The sequence below is a fragment of the Ochotona curzoniae genome, unplaced genomic scaffold (genome assembly GCF_017591425.1).
Source record: "Ochotona curzoniae isolate NIBS_2020 unplaced genomic scaffold, NIBS_Ocur_1.0 scaffold_274, whole genome shotgun sequence".
NCBI classification, from domain to species: Eukaryota; Metazoa; Chordata; class Mammalia; order Lagomorpha; family Ochotonidae; genus Ochotona; species Ochotona curzoniae.
Genome location: NW_024467101.1, coordinates 6,678,776 through 6,684,775, shown reverse-complemented (window position 1 = coordinate 6,684,775; position 6,000 = coordinate 6,678,776).

Here is a 6,000-nt window from a genome sequence, read left to right as displayed (position 1 = left end):
TGTAGGTGGGGAGGGGCGGGGGGATGGAGGCTGAAATTGTGGTGTAGCAGTTGGAGCAGCAGTTGGAGCAGTTGTGGTGTAGCAGCATCAGCATTCCACGTGGGAGCCACTTCAAGTTCCACTTCCAATCCAGCAGTCTGCTAGTGTGCCTGGGAAAGCCATGGAAGATGACTCAAATCCTTGGGCCCCTGTGTCCATATGAGAGACCTTAGATGAAGCTCTCTCTCTCTTTCTCTGTTTCTCCTTTCCTCTATCTCTTTCTGTGTAGCTTTGCCTTTCGAAATAAATAAATCTTAAAAAAAGAAAAAAGAGCTGAGTGAGAGCATCCTGCCACGCTAGGAAGGAGAAGGCAAGGCCCACACGCCCTGCAGGGGAATAAGAACTGCGTGTTGGTCCCATCTCTCTCTCTGTGGTTGGTGCAGGAAGGACAGGCGTGCACCCTGGATGGTCCCACACCACAGGATGTGTCTAGCCTTGTTGCAGAAGTGAAACAGGATAGGGGGAGGAGGCCAGTTCTCCTTAACAGGGAAGATGTGATCTGCCCAACCCTCACCCTCCTACCCCCAGCCTTGATAACAGCCATCTTGGCTCCAATCTGCAGGAAGCAAGAGAGGCCAGGGGCCACTAGGAAACAGACCCCTGCAGGGGGATGGGGAGGCGCCGAAGGGAGGGATGACAGAGAGGCCAGTTTGGGCACCTGAGCTTCCCACTGCACATGTCTTGAGTTGACTTGACCAGAGCCTGCTCAGGCATCATCTGAATGATCGTCTGATCCTGTCTCTGCCAGTCTTTATGATTCTAACTCTGTGGGAAATGAGTATTTCTGTGGCTGAATGAGAGACACGGTTGATGTGTACCTTATGGGCTTGTGTGCTCTGCACATGCTCAATTGTCATGTTCCCATTAGCAAATGCCTACAGAGGCCCCCAAATAGCTCCAGGAGTATGCCAGGACCCCCTCCTTGCAGTGGATTCCAAAGTCCACAAATGTTCAAGTAGAATGGAATGTAATATTTGCACATAACCTAATGCATATACTTTAAATCATCTTAGCATTCCTTGTAATGTCTGATCCTGTGTAAGTGCTATGTGGATCATTCTTAAATTGTGTCCTTTTAGGAAGAATGACCCTCTCCCCCACATCTATATGTGTTCAGTATAGATGCAGGGTTTTATCTTTTTGTTGTTTGTTTTTAAAATTTTACAGTTTGAAAGACACAGACAGAAGCAAAAAGAGAGCATCCAGGCCCTGGCATCGTGGCCTAGGGCTAAAGTCCTCGCCTTGAATGAACAGGGATCCCATATGGACGCCAGTTCTAATCCCGGCAGCTCCACTTCCCATCCAGCTCCCTGCTCGTGGCATGGGAAGGCAGTCGAGGACGGCCCAAAGCTTTGGGCCCCTGCACCCGCATGGGAGACCCGGAAGAGGTTCCTGGTTCCTGGCTTCAGATCAGCAAAGCACCAGCCATTGTGCTCATTTGGGGAGTGAATCATTGGAAGGAAGTTCTTCCTCTCTGTCTTTCCTCCTCTTTGTATATCTGACTTTGTAATTAAAAAAATAAATAAATTTTTAAAAAAAGACAGAGAGAGAGAGCATCCATCCACTGGTTCACTCCCTAGATGCCTGCAACAGCCAGGAGCCGATGTCTACGCACAATCTCCGACCCTGATCCCACCCCTGAGCTCCTCTAACCTGTCTGTCCGGTTGTCATCTCGGCCTGTCATTAGGACATCAAAGAGGAACAGCCAATCTCATGTGTCTAAGACACAAGTCTTGGTTTTAGCTCTGTACCTCACCCCCAGCTCCCACCCAAGCATGTTCCTCTATGATCTTCCCTACTCCCCCACCCCAGCCTGGACATGGTCACCATACCATCCTATTTAGGCTCAGAGCTTTGGAATTCTACGGTTTCCTTCTCTGCAACCTCCACATCCAGATCTCAGCAAAAAACATCTTGTAATCCGACCCTTCTCTCATTTCCTCCTCTGAGGACACATAGCCTAGCTCATCCTCCCACATCCTCTTGGGTCTTTTCGCCTCAACTACCAATGTATGTGCCCTCTTTCCAACCCAGAACAGGTTGTGCCTTCCACCCACCTGCAAACCCTCCAGGGGCTTCCAGCCCAATTTGAGATGAAATCCTGGTTTCTCTCCAGTCCCCTGCAAGGCCCTAGCAGAGACTGGAGTTCTTGCTCTCTGTTCTCAACTTCTCATCCTTGCCCAAAATGAAAGTTTCTCTTCATGTTATGTAAACACCACCACCCCTCCCATCGCCGGCTTGTCCCTGCCTCAATGACCTTGACATGTCCCTCCCCTCTTCTTGTCACACTCTTCCCTAGTCCATGCTTTGTTTGATCCCTCATTGTTGGAATCAGTCTCAGAAGTCGTCCTTGACCACTGTGTGTGAGGAAGCACAGCCCCTCTGCCTGTTCCTCTCTAGTTCGCTGCCTGTCTGACTCTTTCTCCTAGCCCCTCTCACCCTCGCAAATGGCCTGCCTTGTTTATCTTCTTGTGCATTGCCTTGTCTTCCGACCAGGGCCCAAGTACCAGGTTAGTTTTGGTCTCTGTCGTGTCCCCCAGTTCTCTCCCAGGCTGTGAGCACAGGACACAGTTCAGTTGTGTGCCTGTCCATAGGACCGACCATGTAGGTTAAAGATGAATTCCTTAATCTGTGTCCAAGTTTTGTTAGCTCTAAGGTGGGACTAACAGGGTTTACCTCATGAGGTTAATGTGAGGATAGAAAGAATGAACGTATAAAGAGTAAATGAATAAATGATTTAAAGTATAAGGCATGCTTAAAGCATCACAGGAGACTTAGTACACAGTTAAGTTAGCTCTATTACTATTTTTTATCTTTTTAAAAAATGTCTATTTGAAAGGCAAATTTTTAGAGAGGAAGAAAGAGAGGCAGCGAGCTCTTTCATCCACTAGTTTACTCCTCAAATGGTCATGATGGCCGGAGTTGAGCTGTTCCAAAGCCAGTAGCCAGCAGCTTCTTTCCAGGTACCCACATGGGTGTTGGGGCCCAAGGGGTTGGACCATCCTTATGGCTTGGGAATGCCATAAGCAGATAGCTGGATCAAAAGTGGAACAACCAAGACATGAACTGGCACCATATGGGATGGTAGTGCCACAAGCATCCCACAGGTGACACAGCACCACACCAACCTCTGTTTAAATTATCATTTTCTTAAAGAGTTATGTTTTTTTTTTTATTGCAAAGTCAGATATACAGAAAGGAAGAGAGACAGAGAGAAAGATCTTCTGTTTGCTGAGTCACTCCCCAACTTGCTACAATGGGCAGAACTGAGCTGATCTGAAGCCAGGAGCCAGGAGCTTCCTCTGGGTCTCCCACGCAGGTGCAGGGTCCCAAGGCTTTGGACCATCCTCAACTGCTCTCCCAGGCCATTGGTAGGGAGCTGGATGGGAAGTGGAGCTGCTGGGATTAGAACCAGCGCCCATATGGGATCTGGCACATGCAAGGTGAGGACTTTAGCTGCTATGATACTGCACAGAACCCAAAGTATCACTTTTAAAAGACATTTATTTGAAGGACAGAGTGAACAGAAAGAGAGAGAGAGAAAGAGAGCAACTTCAGTGTGCTGGTTCACTGTTCAAATGCCTTGAGTGGCTGGGATTGGGCCATGCTGAACACAGGAGTACAGAACTCCATCTGGGTCTCCCAGGTGGGTGGCAGGAGCCCAGATACTTGGGCTGTCATATTCTGTCTTCCCAGGAGCACTCCCTGGGAGCTGAGCAGCCAGGCCTCACACCGGTGCTCTGATGTGGGTTGTAGACATCACGCATAAACAGTGGGTGAGCCCACTGCACCCCATTGCTGGCCCTGTCATCTGTATTGTGACCACCACCATCATCATCATTTGGATTCCTGGAATGAATCATATCTCTCTGCCACTGAGTTACAATGCTGATGTCACGCCGTTGCTCTTACTGGATACCTGTCAGGGTATCAACCCAGCCTTTCTTCACCTTGGTTAACACCAGTTCCTCTTCCTGTCTCAGCTTGGTCATTACTACCTCAACTTCCCACCACGGCTGCTTAGAGGTATAGCCCTTATCTCACATCCTGGGAGTAACATGCACTTCTGTCGTAGCTCTTATCATGGTCTTAAGTTTGGATTTATTCCTTTTGACTGGGATTAAGACTCTATCAACACTAGAAGCTCCATGGAGACAGACATCCAATCATGCATCACCTTCCCAACAGGTGCACAGTGTTTTGTATGTATTAGTACTCGATGTAATGAGCCAATCAATAAATCAATCAGTAGGGACAAATCAAGCCCAGAACTGACCCCTGAAGAAAATCTGTTGTTTTGGCATCACCACCCAGCCTCTGCCAACTGACCCTCTGACACGGGGCCAGAACCGGCCTCCTGACTTCTGATGGGTTCTGCTTACTGGAGACGATGTGGCCCTGTGTGGCCAGGAGGCATCGCCGGAGTTGCTGGAGCAGTGAGGTCAGCCTCAGCTTCTCTAGGCTGAGACAGAAGCTAGATGTAAGAATACGCCGTGACGGAGAAGTCTGTCTGGTTTCCAGACCTTCCTCCCCTGTCTTGCCATGCCAGGCGCTTCTCAGCTTTTCCTTCCTGCTTGGAATAGGCTAACGGCCGCATCCTGATGTTAGGAGGGCTCTGTTCTGCTTTTTCTGTCTCCTTTAGTAGGTTAGAGCAGAGCTGCCCACAGACCTGGGCCAGTCCCCCACAGAGCTAGCAGCACCAGGACATGGTGAAACAAGGGGAAAAAAAAAAACAGGGACAACGGAAGGAGTTTTTCATAAAGCTCAATTAATTCAGAGATGGACTGCCCTACTTTCTCTGTCTTTTTTTTTTTTTTTTTTTCTGTGTCAGGCTGCCCTTTCTTTTACAAACCAAGGGTGACAAGAGTTGGTGATCTTTTCTGTTCTTGCTTTTTAGAAATCACCTACTTACACTCTTTTGAAATTGACTGGCTGTGGACAGCAGTTAAAGAGCTGAGGTTTCCAGTGCCAACTTAGCACCCTATCTTCTCTCTCTCCGTGCCCCCTCTCTGCTCTGCAGCTCCTCTTCAGAAAAGATAAAAAAAGGAGCGATGGCTGTGAATTATTGACAAACTACCACATGGAAGAGGGAACATGCTTCCTCTGGTTATAACCCAAGGGGTAAGGAGGTAGGGCAAAGATGGGGTTGCTGGGAAGCAGTTTTAAGACAGGTATATTTCCAACAGGTTTAAAATAAAGTCTTTGGGCATGAAGTGATGGCTAAAGTTCTCACCTTGCTTCCACTGGGATCCCATATGGGTGCCAGTCCAGGTTTGTGTCTCAGCTGCCCCACTTTCCAGGAGCTTCTTCCATGGGGGTCTACCATGCTTGTGCAGGGTTCCAAGGCTTTGGGCCAGCCTCTACTGCTTTCCCAGACCACAAGCAGGGAGCTGGATGGGAAGTGAAGCACCTGGGACCTGAACCGGAGCCCATATGAGATTCTAGTACATTCAAGGTGAGGATTTAGCCATTGCACCATTGTGACTGGCTCAGATTCGTATTTTTAAAATTCTTCTGGCTGTTGTTATGGAAGATGGAAAGGGAGTGAGGCAGCGATGGGGTGAACGAATGAGCGTGAAAGCTGGATGTTTATGAAAAGCCAGGGAAAGTGCCCTCGGAATTCATGGCAGACACCTTCTGGGACTGACATGGAGGTGGTGGAGTGGATGGCAAGGAGGAGTGAACAGACTTGAGGACGATCTGGGAGAAAATGGGCAGGGCTGGACAGAGGGGGCGAATAAGGGTGGGTTTCTGGGAGGATGAGGTGAGGGCGTTATCAAGGATGACACTCAGGTTGCTGGATTGAGCTGTTGCTAGGCAACAGAGTGAAAGTCAGGGGGGAGCCAGGAAGTAGGGAAGCAGGACGTGCTTTCCACAGCAATGGCTATTATGCTGGTGTTTGCAACCTCAAGGGTGTGGGCAGGGTGAGCGTGCCCGGCTCTCTGCCTGCCCAACAGCCT